Genomic DNA, 16,398 nt, shown 5'->3' with positions numbered 1-16,398 from the left:
GGAAGGGTGGACTATGGCAGAATGAGGATTGATGCTCGGGGCTTCCAGGCAAACCGCTTATTCAGCATGCATCCTGATTTGTTTGCAGGGAGGTTAGATGACTTCGGCTATGTAATCAGCATCCATTCTGATTTGTTAGCAGGGAGGCAAGAAACTGGTACATCTGTGCAAGTGTTGTCCGACAATCTCCCCCCCCCCCCGATTTTCTCATCACTCCCCTTAACACAAAAGTCTGTTTGGGGGAAGAAGTGGGCTTAATGCCCAAGGGTGCCAAATCAGCTTTCACTCGGCTACCTGAATTTGTTAATACATGACTGAATCTCAGCCCCTCAAAAGTTGCAGCCTTATATTTTGGTCTTTCTAAAGATATTCTAATTTTGACTGGACCTTTTTGCACATGGCATATTTTCCACATTTGGGGGTTATGAGCTTGGTGCCTCCTTCTTGTGAGCTGGCCTTTCCTTCATTGGAAGTTTTAAAACAGAGCTTGGATGGGCATCGGTCAGGGATTCTTAAGCTGTGGTTCCTACATTGGATGTGGTTGACCTAGATGACCCTTGGGGTCCCTTCCAATTCTACAATTCTATGATTCTATGAGGAGATGAAATGGGTTGCAAAGCAACAAGGCCAGTCCAAACTTGAAGTTGATAACAGCATTCAATGGGCTTTCATTTCCAACTGAGCTCAGGTTGTGTTTTTGGGGCAGGTGGTTTGTGAACCAAACCCAAACGCATCCCCACATCTTGGAAAATGCAGGGTCTCTCTGCAGGAATGCATTCCCTTGCTTGGCTTTCTAGGAATTCAATTTTGCAGGCAATGTGATGGGATGACAAACCTCTTCCTGCAAGTGCTGTTTAGTAAATTGGTTGGAAGCAGGCATAAGCTGAGGTATGAAATCTCCTTGGCTCTCCATGGCAAGATTCCTCTTCTACCCATTTAATATTTTCTTAATGATCTCTTTGCTGTGGTGCTCATTGATTCACAGGGAGATATATCTTGGGATCAGGCAAGACACCAGTGCAAAGAAATACTTCCTTCTTCCTTTCATCTGTCCATCCATCCTTCCTGTAGCTCTTCTTGATGCAAGACTTCTTCTGGTTGCAAGGTAGAACTCCCCCAAGAGCTTGGGAAATGATTTATAATGAATTGAAAAAAATGTTTAAGATAACTTTTGTTAAAAGACCAGAAGCCTTTTTTATTAGGCATTTCAGGTCAAGATATGCCAAAAGAGAAGAAAAAAACTATTCATGTATGCTACAACAGTGGCTAGGATCTTACTAGCCCAAAGATGGAAAAGCGACGAAATACCAACCAAAGGGCAATGGCAAGAAAAACTGATGGAATTTGCTGAAATGGCAAAGCTAACTGAAAGACTCGGAGACAAAGGCAATAGAGACTTTAAAGAAGATTGGTAACCATATGTGCTGTATCTATGGAATCAATGTAAAGAAATGGACTCACTAGCAGGGTTTGAGTAAACACTTACAATTAATAATATAAACATAGAAGTTGTTAAAATAATGAGAATATAACAACATTTAATTTAAGGATATAATACTGAAGTACAGTACGGTAAGTAGGAATGGTTTAAATGTAATAAACCAGAAGGGGAAGTTGAGGGAAGTCACGGGTTAGGGGTGGGGTGGGGTAATGCAAGGAATTTAATTTGTCATTATTTGTCATGAAGTAATTATGGAAAATAATAATAATAATATAAAACTCAATAAAAATAATTTTATTTCTTTTAAAAAAGAACTCCCCTGAGAGCTTGGCTATGAAGCATCAAATTTTGCCAGGCAAAGAGGAACTGTGATGTTTGAGTGAATTCCTCTGAAGTATCTTGGAGTAAACAAAACAACCACTCATTCAGCTGTCAAGAAGAAGTGATGGTGGTGGGATTGTAACTTAAAGTGCAGGACTGCTTTGGAGAAGGATTTGATGGTGGTGGTGATGGTGTGTATGTGAAAACACTAAAATGAGAGCAGCATTTCATTCCTGAGGCTCTGTTGAGGATGCAGAATGGGACACACCACAGTAATAAGGATGCTGATAAGCTGGAAAACGTGCAGAAGAGAGGTGACCAAGATTATTAAGGGTCTGGATACCAACACTTAGGAGGGATGGTTGAGGGAATTGGGTATGTTTAGCCTGGGGGAAAGAAGACTGAGATGAGATAGGATGGTCATCTTCAAATATCTGAAGGGCTGTCAAATGGAAGATGGAGCAAACTTGCTTTCAGCTATTCCAGAGGGCAGGAGCCAAATCAATGGGTTCAAATTGTAAGAAAGGAGACTCTAAACATTAGGAAGAGTTTTATGATGAAAAGAGCCATTTGGCTGTGGGATGAACTCCCTCAGAAAGTGGTGGATTCTCCTTCATTGGAGGGTTTTCAACAGAGGTTGGTAAAGGTAAAGGACCCCTGGATGGTTAAGTCCTGTCAAAGGTGGCTATGGGGTGTGCTGCTCATCTTGCTTTTCAGACCAAGGGAGCCAGCATTTGCCCACAGACAGCTTTCCAGGTCATGTGGCCAGCATGACAAAACTGCTTCTGGTGCAACGGGACACTGTGACAAGTGCCAGAGTACACATAAATGCCATTTACCTTCCTGCCACATCGATACCTATTTATTTACGCGTGCTTGTATGCCTTCGAACTGCTAGGTTGGCAGGAGCTGGGACAAAACAATGGGAGCTCACTCTGTCCGGCGGACTCAAACTGCTGACCTTCTGATCAGCAAGCCCTATAAGTTCAGTGGTTTAGACCACAGCGCCACATGCTCCCTAGAGGTTGGATGGCCATCTGCCAGGGATTCTTTCACTGTAATTCCTGAATTGCAGGGGGGTTGACTATATGGCCCTTAGGGATCCTTCCCACTCTACGATTCTATGAGTCTATGATTCTATGAGGAAGAAGGAGATTCTTCTCAGCCCCCCCTTGCAAAAAAACCTCCCAGGCTCCAATAAAATTGGCAGATGGGTTTGGGACTGCCAGAACAGCAGCATCAGAGCTACATTGCTCCCACACCTGCCTCTCCCGATGCAGAATGTGTTTTCCACTCATCTTACCACTGTTTTTATTGTGCTTACAAAACCTCACATCTTACAGATACCACATAGGAGCCCCATGAGGAAAAAGAGGTTTTTTATATTTATAAGTAAGTATGCGGCTGGATTCCAGTACAGTTATTCTTAAAATATATATATATAGTTGGCCCTTGCTCCAGGTGCACACAAGCTTGCGTTGAGATGAATGTCTCTAAGTGGAGAACAGCCTGTTTGCTGCACAGCACCCGCCATTATTCATAAGCGCTTCCATTTTAATATTTCAGGGGCTGCTCGAAAGCTACTTTGTCACAAGGCTGCTAATTAACACAATAGGATTATGCCGAATGGGATGAATCATTTACAGCAAATCACCCACTAGCAATTCATTTCCACAGGAGGAGGTTTCTATCACTGGATCCATTTTGGAGAGAGCAGTTTGAATTAAGCACACTTATCCCCGGGTGCTCACATTTCCCCATGCATACCTGAAGCATGCAGGCTCCCAACGGAGGATATTTGGAGAACTGTTTGTGGAACAGTGGGCAGCCTGTGGGTAGATCGAGGTAGATATGATGGCGGAATCTCCCAACTCTGTCAAACACTCATTTGTAATAGCAAGAATGAGCATAGTTAGAATGGTAAATGGAGGGTTTAGTGCCTGCAACAAAAGGTTGCAGTTTATCACAACTCACCAGCCAGCCAGCCAAGCTGTCCCCCAGGGTTCAGTCAGTTGCAAGGGCATCAAGCTGGGCACTCCCATCCCCTCTGCTTTAGCTGTGATTCCTGCACTGCAGAGGGTTGGACTACAGACCCTTTGGGTACTGTGCGAATCTACAATTCTATGATTCTCGCCTTTTCTTTTCTAGCTGACCTTCAGAATTATCATGGCTGTAGAGCATCCACAGTCTCCAAGGGGGTATTTCAAGGGCATTTCCCCCCCTTATTTATTTAATAATCTGGGCTTTTGTAAACCTCAGAAGGTTTTTTCAGTGCCTCCAGTTTTATTCTAGTCCTGCCGGCACTCAGCACCTGATTTTCCTGTTCAAGGGACTGATAATGCTTCTCAGGGATGACACATTCTTGGATTCATGGTTGGGCAACCTCTTGAAAGCAAGCCAGATGCAATCCTCAGGTCCTCTTTTCCCGGACCCCTTCCTCACCCGGCTGAATTTGTTTCCTTTGGATTGGCTGAGCGGTCCAATGAGGGTGGGTGAGGAGGGAAGATTTAAGCCAGGGGTCAGCAAACTTTTTCAGCAGGGGGCTGGTCCACTGTCCCTCAGACCTTGGGGGGGGGGGGCTGGACTATATTTTTTTGGGAAAATGAACGAATTCCTATGCCCCACAAATAACCCAGAGATGCATTTTAAATAAAAGGACACATTCTACTCATGTAAAAACATGCTGATTCCCGGACCATCCACGGGCTGGCTTGAGAAGGTGATTGGGCCGCATCCAGCCCCTGGGCCTTAGGTTGCCTTCCCCTGGGTTAAGCCTTCTCTTCTTGCTGACTCCCCCTCCTGCTGTTGCAAAAAAGAGCTCAGCAGCAGGGAAGAGGATTGCCAGTGGCTGAGTCCCACTGCAGATTGCTTTCTTTGTGTCATGTGTGCTGAGTCCACAGCACGGAAGCCAAACAAGCCGCCCTGTGGAAAAAAAATAGAATCATACAATTGTAGAGTTGGAAGGGAACTCAAGGGACCATCCAGCTCAACCCCTTGCAATGCAGTAATCATCGCTAAAAGCTGGTGACATTTCTATGCTCTGTACTGACCACAGAGGTTGTGTATTTGTGTGTGTGTGTGAGAGAGAGAGAGAGCACTTTCTGATAGCATCTTTTGCCCAAAGGCATTTACAGGGGTACCTCTGGATGCGAACAAGATCCGTTCTGGAGCCTCGTTCGCATCCTGAAGAGAACGCAACCTGCGTCTGCGCATGCGTGGGTTGTGATTTGCTGCTTCTGCGCATGCACGTGATGTCATTTTGAGCATCTGCACATGCGCGAGCGGTGAAACCTGCTCTGTTACTTCCGGGTCGCCACGGAGCGCAACCTGAAAACGCTCAACCTGAAGCAACTTTAACCCGAGGTATGACTGTACAGTGATATCTCAGGTTACATACGCTTCAGGTTACAGACTCCGCTAACCCAGAAATAGTACCTCGGGTTAAGAACTTTGCTCCAGGATGAGAACAGAAATTGTGCTCCAGCAGCACAGTGGCAGCAGGAGGCCCCATTAGCTAAAATGGTGCTTCAGGTTAAGAACAGTTTCAGGTTAAGAACAGACCTCTGGAACGAATTAAGTACTTAACCTGAGGTACCACTGTATAATATTTATAGCAGGAGTTTTCAGGACGTGATGCCACACATGTTTTTTTATGTCCCATTTACAGCATGCAAGGGAGTGTTGCATCTTGGAGGTGTTGTAACTTTCTCCACACCCTTGAACTTCTCGGTGGTTTGACCAACACAGGAGTGTCAGTTTGGCCCCGCAACCATGGGTGCCCAGGGCTGTGGGTGCCATGCAGCGTGCCTGGCCTTGACCCAAAAATTTGTGGGTGCCTGGCCCCTTCATGGGGAATTTTGTGGGTGCTTGGGCACCCAGGGCCCCAAGGAGTTGGCACCTGTGCTTCACCCCTGGAAGCCCGCTCCATTGTCTCTTGAGATGGATGGATGGCAACAGCAACAATCATGGGAATATATTCTGGGAATTCCAGACAAACTATTTAAATTGGGGAGGGCACACACATGCACATGGTTGCTCTTCCATGGTTTTTCACTAAACTTCAGATCAGTTTTCACCTCCAACAAATAATATGGAGATTTTGTATTTCAGAAAAGCTGGATAGCATCAGTCCAAATCCGGTTTTGTAAATTAAAAAATGATTCTTAAAACCTGCATTGAAACTGGGGTGGGAGACACATGTTTGCACAGACTAAAATGCCAGATATATATGAAAAACCTGAGTGTCTCTGCAAAAGGGAAGCAGGGCTACCATTTCATCTGCTCTCGCTGTGGTTTATTTTGCCCAACCCAAACCCTGTTCAAGCAGGTTTTAAACCCTACATGAAATCAGAAAGGGATTATGCAAATCGTTTTCCTTTCCTGTACAACCCATGATATGCTAAGCTTCCTCTTATGGGACCCACGTATTATAATCTCTGGGTTTAGGAATAACGGGATCTGGAGGGTCACATGCTTTGTTGTGGGAACAGCTTGTATAGCTAAGATTGCGGGGGGAAGGGAAGAGGGCCTTCCTTTCAAGCCCCTTGAATTAAACCCTTCTTTCAAAACCTCTTGCTTTCTCTGGTCAAGGTCTCAGAAGCACAGGAGAAGGAGAGGCCTGTGAAATTCATGCATTGATTTCTTTGCTCTCTCCAACAAGCCCTTCTGGGAGGCAGGCAGCTTCAGTTCAGGAGTTTTGTATTTGGGAAACTTCATCTTTTGAGGTTTCTTTTCTGAGGAACTTATTTGAAAGCAAAGGCAGCTGAGGGGGAAATGCATTATTGAAAGGCAAGCTGCCTTTTTAATCTAAAATTCAGCAGGAATCCTTGGCGGGGGGAGGGGAGAGGAAAAGGTTATTTCCAAGACTGTGTCCAGCATTTCTTGAGTTGGGTGGGTTAGCCAGGAAAATGGAAGGGGTGGGGTGGGGAAAACAGACGAGCTCCCCGCCGGCTTCCTTTCAATAATGAGAGAGCAAGTGGGCAAAGGGGGAGAGTGGAAATGTGGAAGCCAGAAATACTGGCACTTAAAATTAAAAAATATCAACTCACAGCAAAAAAGAAGAAGAAGAAGCACAATAGCTGATCCTAACAACGCAGTTGCTGCTTGCTGGATGGCTGCTCCTGCAAACATGCAAAGCTCCTCCACATGCATTGTTCTTCCAGAAAGTATGCATATTTCACATAGACTCATAGAATTTCTAAAGTTCTAAAGCATGGGTCGGCAAACTAAGGCCCGGGGGTCCGGATCTGGCCCAATGGCCTCCTGGATCCGGCCCACCGACGGTCCGGGACTCGCTGCATGGATCGGTGTGGGGATTTTTTTAAATTTTTTTTATTAGGAATTTCAACATAAGTTTTAACAAATTTTAACAAAAAATACATCATCCCCATTCACCTCCCATTTTTTCATCTCCCCCCTCCCCCCCTGAAAAAGAAAAAAAGATAACCCTCCCTCCCACCCCCCAAGACTTCCCTCAGTTCCTCTCTCTGGTTTCTCAACGCATAGTTTTATCTGCATATTATAAAATTGTAAAGATCCTCAGTTTATCTGTCCGTATATTACCAATAAAGGATTTGTGAATGTTTATTAAAAACCTGCCAAGGAGTCCAGTTCATTTTGTTGTTTCTTCAAATACTTTATAAAAGGTCCCCATTCATCTTTAAAGTCACAGTTATCCTTGTCATGTAGTTTGTGTGTCAATTTTGCCAGTTCCGCATAGTCCATCAATTTTTCTTGCCACAGTTCTTTAGTCGGTGTTTCCTCATTCTTCCATCCTTGTGCTATTAAGACGCTTGCCACTGTGGTGTGGGGATTCTGATAATTCGGGCTGTGCCATCCCCACCCCCACACCGGGGGTGCCTACTCCCTCCCTCCTCCTGGCTTCTCCCCGCCCTGCCTAGAGGAGGAAGGGAGCTGGGCTTTGTTGAGCCGTGGTTGGCTGAGCACCATTTTAAGAATCCCCTCTCTGGAGTCAGCCCTTTTGCGCCGCTCATCGTCCCTCCACCGCTGCTGCTGCCAGCCCCTGCCACTCGCAAGGCACAGGTAAGCCGCCACCAGGGCTCGTCCAGTGCTGTGGAGAAGGGAGGGGAGAGTCGGTGGGGGGAGATTCCCCCCCAAATATAGTCCAGCCCCCCACAAGGTCTGAGGGACAGTGGACCGACCCCCTGCGGAAAAGGTTTGCTGACCTCTGTTCTAAAGGGTCATCTAGTCCAAGTTCCTGCAATGCAGGAATCACAGCTAAAGCAGCCATGACAGATGGCCATCAAAACTCTGCTAAAAAATCCCCCAAACCCTCCCATGAAGGAGAGTATACAACCTCCCAAGGAAGTCCATTCTATGGTCAAACAGCTCTGTATAAATTTTATGTACTATTTGAAATTTATTTATTTATATATTTAATCAACATCATCCTCATCCTCATGAGAAGAGAAGACTCCCTGGAAAAGACCCTGATGCTGGGAAAGATTGAGGGCACAAGGAGAAGGGGACGACAGAGGATGAGATGGTTGGGCAGTGTTTTCAAAGCTACGAACATGAGTTTGACCAAACTGCGGGAGGCAGTGAAAGACAGGAGTGCCTGGCGTGCTCTGGTCCATGGGGTCACGAAGAGTCAGACACAATTAAACGACTAAACAACAACAACAACAAATAATAATAATTTATTATTTATACCCCGCCCACTCTGGGCAGCTTCCACAAAATGTTAAAATACAGTAATGCATCAAACATTAAAAGCTTCTCTAAACAGGGCTGCCTTCAGATGTCTTCTAAAAGTCTGATAGTTGTTGTTCTCTTTGACATCTGGTGGGAGGGTGTTCCACAGGGTGGGTGCCACTACCGAGAAGGCTCTCTGCTTGGTTCCCTGTAATGATTTATATCTCACCTTTTTGCCGGATGCAAAGGCCGCTTAACACAAATTAAAATGACACAGATAGAATAAGAAAAGCTAAAAAGATATATAAGGCAATCATTAAAAAGTAATTTAATGAAAACCATATATAACAAGGTATTCAAAGACAGATAATGAAAGTAACACAGCACTATTAAAAGCCCTCTCCTTAAAAAACAGTCGGTTCAACATTTCTAAGCAGTGCATCTCTCCATACTATATTTTGGTAAGGAAAATGCTGCTGTGCTTCAGTTCTGGTCGCTGATAGGCAGCTGCAACAACTGCAGTGACAAGACAGAACAGCAGGCAGGCGAGTGAGCGAGCAAGTGGTGTGGGTGCTAGGCAGCCCAGGTGAGCTGATGAGAGAGATGTTTAAAGATAACCAGTGGTGGTGTAGTGGTTAGAGTGCTGGACTAGGACCTGGGAGACCAGGGTTTGAATCCCTGCTCAGCTCACTGGGTATGACCTTGATTCAGTCCCTGCCTCTCAACCTAACCTAGCCTACCTCACAGGGTTGTTGTGGGGATTGAATGAGGAGGGGGGGGGGTACCATGTATGCTACCTTGAGCTCCTTGGAGAAAGAAAGGGGGGACAGAAAGGCAATGAAATAAATAAATAAATAAATAAATAAATAAGCATAGAAGTGGTTCATCTTGATTAGATATTGCTGCAGTGGCATTTAAAGGAGGGGGAAGTGCTTCAGAGAGGGGGTTTGACAAACTACTCTCTTAACATTTCCCCTCCTCCATTAATGAGCTACAGAGGGAAGGGGACGGGGTTTGGGGTGAGCTGTGGGGTGGAGGGGTATATGGTGAGCAGGGACAACAATCCCAAGCATAAATTACAAAAAAAGTCTCTTACAAAGAATAAGCACAATTAAAATCCATCCTAGAAATAGAAAACTACCTTAAAATTCCTGCTGAAACCGGGAAGCCTTTGTCAGGCAACTGGAATGCAGCAGAGACAATGGGCTCACCCATAATCTTAGTCAGATCTGCAAGATCCCAAAGCAGAACAACAAAGAACAACAACACAACCCATATACTGGAGCGCAAGCATTTTTACAAATAATGCCAATGTGTAGATCAGAGATGGGGAACTAGCAGCTCTCCAGATGATGCTGGACTAGTGGGAGCTAATGGGAGTTGGAGTTAAAGACTTTTGGAGAGTCAGAGGTAAGCCATCCCTGGTTTGTATAGTATGCATGCGAAGTTCAATAATTCTTGCTACAGAATTAAAATTTCATCGGGTGCAAGGTAAATGGCTTGGGATTCCTATTCTTATTACTAATTCAATTTATATACCACTCTTTATCAAAAGATCCCAGGTACAAGATTAAGAACACTTTCTGACTTGAAGGAAGCTTTTTTGACATTATAAAAGGGTTGCAAAGAGCTGAATAATAATAATAATAATTTATTATTTGTACCCTGCCCATCGGACTGGGTTTCCCCAGCCACTCTGCGCAGCTTCCAACAAAGATGAAAAATACACTAAAATGTCACATATTAAAAACTTCCCTGAACAGGGCTGCCTTCAGATGTCTTCTGAATGTCAGGTAGTTGTTTATCGCTTTGACATCTGATGGGAGGGCGTTCCACAGGGCGGGCGCCACTACCAAGAAGGCCCTCTGCCTGGTTCCCTGTAACTTGGCCTCTCGCAGTGAGGGAACCGCCAGAAGGCCCTCAGAGCTGGACCTCAGTGTCCGGGCAGAACGATGGGGGAGGAGACGCTCCTTCAGATATACTGGACCGAGGCCGTTTAGGGCTTTAAAGGTCAGCACCAACACTTTGAATTGTGCTCGGAAACATACTCATCTGAACATGCAGTAGCATGCAGGCACTGGGTTTTTTTCTGCTCCATCCTTTCCACGCAGCTCTCTGCCCTCCCTGCAAACCTCTGCTGCAGACTGAGGGACCCTCAAGACCAAAAATGTGACCCGGAATGTGAGGAAGGGTGCATCAGGATGGGAAATTTGCAACCACTTGTGCACACAAGTAGATGCTTCCTGCTCTTTGGTTTGTAGGCTTTGTGAACGACACTATTTGTTGGTTGGTCCTGTTTCTGGACAGGCTGAAGACCCTGGTAACTGCCATCAGGTGAAAGTGAAGCATGAAGTTGTGGCCTGCGGCTGCACGTTGTTTCAGAAGAAGTTAAATTCATCCAAGGCACTGCAATTCTAACATGAGGATGCATATGTGAGGGGTTGAGTTAATGCTTTCCCTGCAGGAAGTCCCTGCTTCAGTCCCCAGAAGTTCCAGTGGAACAGATCTCGTAGCTTGTCTTTGCACAGAGTTGCTGGTAGGCCTGAGCTGAGGTTGCAGCTGAGGTTGCCATTGACCAAAGAGCAATCTGGTGTTGCCATAAACTGAGAAACTCACTAGTAAACAGAGTTGCCACACACACACATACACACAAAACACACCTAAAGGTAAATTAAGTGGGGAATCATAGAATCATAGAGTTGGACAAGACCACAAGGGCCATCGAGTCCAACCCCCTGCCAAGCAGGAAACACCATCAGAGCACTCCTGACATATGGTTGTCAAGCCTCTGCTTAAAGACCTCCAATGAAGGAGACTCCACCACACTCCTTGGCAGCAAATTCCACTGTCGAACAGCTCTTACTGTCAGGAAGTTCTTCCTAATGTTTAGGTGGAATCTTCTTTCTTGTAGTTTGGATCCATTGCTCCGTGTCCGCTTCTCTGGAGCAGCAGAAAACAACCTTTCTCCCTCCTCTATGTGACATCCTTTTATATATTTGAACATGGCTATCATATCACCCCTTAACCTCCTCTTCCCCAGGCTAAACATGCCCAGCTCCCTTAGCCGTTCCTCATAAGGCATTGTTTCCAGGCCTTTGACCATTTTGGTTGCCCTCCTCTGGACACATTCCAGTTTGTCCTTCTTGAACTGTGGTGCCCAGTGTTCTTCTTGAACTGTGGGAAGTTTTTCATCAGATGAGAAAACAACATTTTTAAGTCTTTCTCCAACATGCTGTCTCACTACAAGCCTTATTTCCCCTTGGTAAACCAAAGTAGCATGCTTTATTGCTGTCACCATTTTTTTTTAACTGAAGGAAACTGTAGTTTGACTAGACTTTGAAAAAAATATGGGGAGTCGCTTAATGTATCATTTCAAATTGATTTCTCTGGGCTCTGAGAATATTGCATCCCTCCCCCCGCCCATTCCAAAACATCAATGTGATGCCTTCCAGATGAGATCAGTTCATTATTTATAAAAGCAAAACTCCCTGTATGTATTAAATATGAAAACATTGTATCAGTGGTGGAGGGGAGGGGGGGCAAGAAAGAGATTCACAAGGATTAGGCTCAGATGTCTTGATGCTTGTCTCCTAATGCATAGCATTTGCATTCATTATAGATCCTTCTGTACCTCTAAACATGCAAACTGATCCGCTGAATGGATGATCAAAGCAGGGAAATGCAGATCATAAACCACGCTGTGTTCGCTTAGGCACTAAAAACTCTCAAATGAAAAAATAATTGTCGGATGTCCAGGAACATGAAACTTGGAAACGGAAACTTGCCAGAGAAGGCGTGAGGGTGGCGGTGGTGGGTGGGATGAAGGGGGAGTCCCGATTCTCGCCTGGAGACAAACACAACCACCAAATTGGCAGTGAGCAGATCTGAAACCAGCTCAGGGAAATGGTTGTCCTAATGGGACAAGGCTTGCATCCATTTGGAACCAGAGGCCTCAGCCTCTCTCTCCTGGTCTAGGTGTGTTTGAGAGGTCCTGGCATCTTTTTCTTGCTTGTCATTTATCTGATGATCTAATGTGATCCTTAGGATGTTTTGGGGATTTGCGCTTCCATGCCCTTTCTCTGCGCTTTCCGACCTTTCCCAGTCAGATGCAAGGGCACTGGGTCAATTTGTTTTCCTTGTATCCTTGAAGTAGATCTTATGTGTCTTTTTAAGCTTACTCTCCCTTTCTATCCCATTGCTTCCTCTGCTGCTCCTTTCTGGGTCCCATGGCTGCCTCTATGACTGACGACTTTCCCATCTTTTTCACGACCCTTTCAGTCCAGGGGTCGGTGCCAAAGAAACACCTCATAAGGTACAAAAGGTTTGGATATCTACATCTTATAAAAGTTGTGGCATTTCCCAAACTGCTAGTCTTGTGAGCTGCACTAGTCGGGCATTTTCAGGGTGGGAGATTTCCACCAAGTCCCTTTCCAGAATCAACAACCAGCAATTAAATCATAGGTACATGGATGAAGCAATCTATATTTGTTAGGGAAATTGTGAACATAACTATGAGAGGCATTATTTATAGGACACACCCTATTTTGTGATACAGTGGTACTTCGGGTTACATACGCTTCAGGTTACAGACTGCTAAGCCAGAAATAATATCTGGGGTTAAGAACTTTGCTTCAGGATGAGAACAGAAATCGCGCGGCGGTGGCGCGGCAGCAGCAGCGGGAGGCCCCATTAGCTAAAGTGGTGCTTCAGGTTAAGAACAGTTTCAGGTTAAGAACGGACCTTTGGAACGAATTAAGTATGTAACCAGTGGTACCACTGTAAGTTGTTTTTAATGTTGTATTTTAAATAGTTGTAACCTGCTCTGGGACCTCAGGGTGAAGGGCATAGGTTCAGCCAAGGGGTGGGGGTGGGGCAGGGGAGCAGCTGCTGTGGGAATATTAAGGAAGGTAGGAGAGGATATATTGTTTTGATATTATCCCTCCTCACTCATGCTAGTGAGTAAACAGCAGAGCACATTCCCTTTGCAACTTATTGGAAGTATTATGATTCATTAGAATCCTTTAATTAAGCAATCCACTCTGGCTTGTCGAGTCTGGATTGTTCCCAGTAAGTTTCTGGCTGACTTTGATGGGGTTTACTTTTTTCTGAATGGGAGGGGAGAGACTGGGAACATGGCTGGAACTGGTCCTACTAGGTAAACGACACCTTTCTGCACCATAAAATATTAAACCTGGCTGTTCTATGTGGGGTCAATCCCAAATCAGACTATTTAAATTACAATTATTATTATTGCAATTGATACAATCATAATTCTTCTAAACCACTATCTCAAGGTGATTTACACGTAAGATAATTAAAGAAACAGTTTAAAGACACAAAAACAATAAATATATTTAAAACAAGACTAAAATCCTAACAACTGGACCCTCGTGATAAAGACCCATTTATCCAGCTGAAGTCAAAGTAAATAATTATTTTCTTGCTTTGGGAATACTGTTGTGTTTATTTTTTATCAGTTGTACAAACATTTTAAAAATTAACATATGAGCTCCAGAAAATCCCAACAGCGATGCTACTCCTGATTCCAACACCAAGCTACCCATCATTTCTCAACCATAATGTGTGTGTGTGCGTGCACGCGCGCGTGTGACAGAGAGAGAAAGAGGGAGAGAGGGAAATAGGCTGGGATAAGAGGAAGTGCAAAATGATGTATGAGGAAAGGTTGAAACAAAACAAAATAAATAAAATAAAATAAATAAAATTAAAAAATTCCTTCCAGGAGCACCTTAGAGACCAACTAAGGAAAGGTTGTCCTTCTTCGGTGAGTCATGTGGGATGTATAGCATAAACAGATCCAGCTTAGTCTGCGTCTGTGGTACATCGTGTAAGCAGACGAATGGAAATTGGCTGATTGCAGACCCCACCTGAGCTTGTTGCGCTGGAAATGCTGCTCTTTCCTTTCTGCTCGCTGCTTGCATTTTCCTGCATCCGAGTCTTTGAAATGCAACTGTAGCCTCAAGACGTTAGCATAGAAGCCACTTTCAAAGACCTTGTAAGGGGACAAACTCCGCAGAATGCTGCTGGCAACATGAAGGGGAGATCGTTTAAAATTGAAGCAAGGCTCTCTCCCTCCCTCCCTCCTCCCCAATCTATTTATTTGCAGAGTGCCCAAGGAAATCAGTTAACTCAAGGGAGAAAAGAGAGCAGTTCTCATTAGAATGTACATTAACCAGGAGTAGGGACGTTGCAGTGTCTAGATGAAATGCATTTGGGGAAAAATTAAAAGCAAAGACTGGCACCAAAAGCACCCCCCAGCACTCTAAAACCGAGGGTTTTTGACCTCTACTTGGAAATGAAGAAGTTGTAGGGAGAGAGGGAGTCGTGTAAATTATTTCTATTCTCTGCACTGTGACAAGAGGAATCAGCGAGAAGCTGGGTGTGGAACTGGGCAGTGACATATTTTGCCTCTGGGAAGCACCAGAAAGTTGAGCGATGCAAGATGGTGAACTACGAGCATGCCCCTTTCCTGCAAACGATTACTTTCTTCATTTATCCTCCTCTACTCTGCTGCTGATTTTGCCTAGCAAACATCTCTGGCAGATGCTTAGAAGTGTCAGATACTCTCTGACTTGGATGTCTTCCTAGTAGAGGAAAAAACAAAGTGAGGTTTGGCCAAAGGGTCAGCCTCCTTTCCCTTGGCTCTCGGCCCACCCCCAGCCGGCAGTCCATTGTCCTCCCAGGCCGGGGGCGGGACGATGGCCACCTTGACGCAGGTGGGTGGCACCTGGCCAGGTAAGCCCCGCTCGGTGTGGCAAACCTCGCCCACCTGTTGGGAGGGGGTGAGCGGAACTTAGAAGCGTCAGATACTCTCTGTCTTGGATGGATTGTATCTAAATTGTTGAAACTCAGAAATGCCACCCCAAAATTTCTTTCGATGCCCAAATGAAACACCCATTCATTGCAAAGAGATAACAAAGAGATTTTTAATCACAAATTAATTGATGCGGGGTAGCACACACATAAGGGACGCAGGTGGTACTGTAGGTTAAACCACAGAGCCTAGGACTTGCCGATCAGAAGGTCGGTGGTTCGAATCCCTGCGACGGGGTGAGCTCCTGTTGCTCGGTCCCTGCTCCTGCCAACGTAGCAGTTCGAAAGCACATCAAAGTGCAAATAGATAAATAGGTACCGCTCTGATGGGAAGGAAAACGGTGTTTCTGTGCGCTGCTCTGGTTTGCCAGAAGCGGCTTAGTCATGCTGGCCACATGACCCAGAAGCTGTACGCCGGCTCCCTCGGCCAATAAAGTGAGATGAGCGCCGCAACCCCATCGTCGGTCACGACTGGACCTAATGGTCAGGGGTCCCTTTACCTTTTTTAGCACACACATAAAATCATTGAATCCTAACACCCTAAATAGATAAGGGTATCGATCCTATGAGGTGAAATAGAAGTGGTGGAGTAGGACAATTTGTAATGAGATAAAGACTGCTAGGATACCTCAGTTGAGCATGAGATTCTTAACCTCAGGGTCATGGATTCAAGCCCCACATTGGGCAAGGGATTCCTTGGCCCTCATGGTCCCTTCCAACTCTACAATTCTATGATTCCGTGCTTGCAAAATTTACCTCTTCCTGCTCTAGTTAAACTGGTCCTGCAGCTTTGTGAGCGTAAGTGTGTGATGAAGCTGGGGCAAGAAGTTAGGTTCAGGAATGATGTGCCTTAAAGTGAATCTAGCTCTTTCACCCAGCCAAACAATGGAACCCTTACCTAGACTTCTTGCTCTGCTGAAGATGTTCCTGGAGAGCATTGTATCGATGTGAAAGGAGCATTAAAGCCTGGATCGTGGAATAACAAGGTACGGCAGGATTTTGGACTAGATGAGCCTTTGGGTCTCTTGCAACTCTACAGTTCTATGAAATTCTATCCCTTAAATAAGTTTTTTCTTAATTCTCATAGGTGTGCATGGGAAAGGGAGGGAGTTTGGTGATGCAATGAAAAAGGATAAGAGGGTGGGATAATC

Source organism: Podarcis melisellensis (assembly GCF_964234715.1).
Source record: "Podarcis melisellensis genome assembly, chromosome: 8".
Taxonomy (NCBI): domain Eukaryota; kingdom Metazoa; phylum Chordata; class Lepidosauria; order Squamata; family Lacertidae; genus Podarcis; species Podarcis melisellensis.
Note: the sequence above shows the minus strand (reverse complement) of the source record.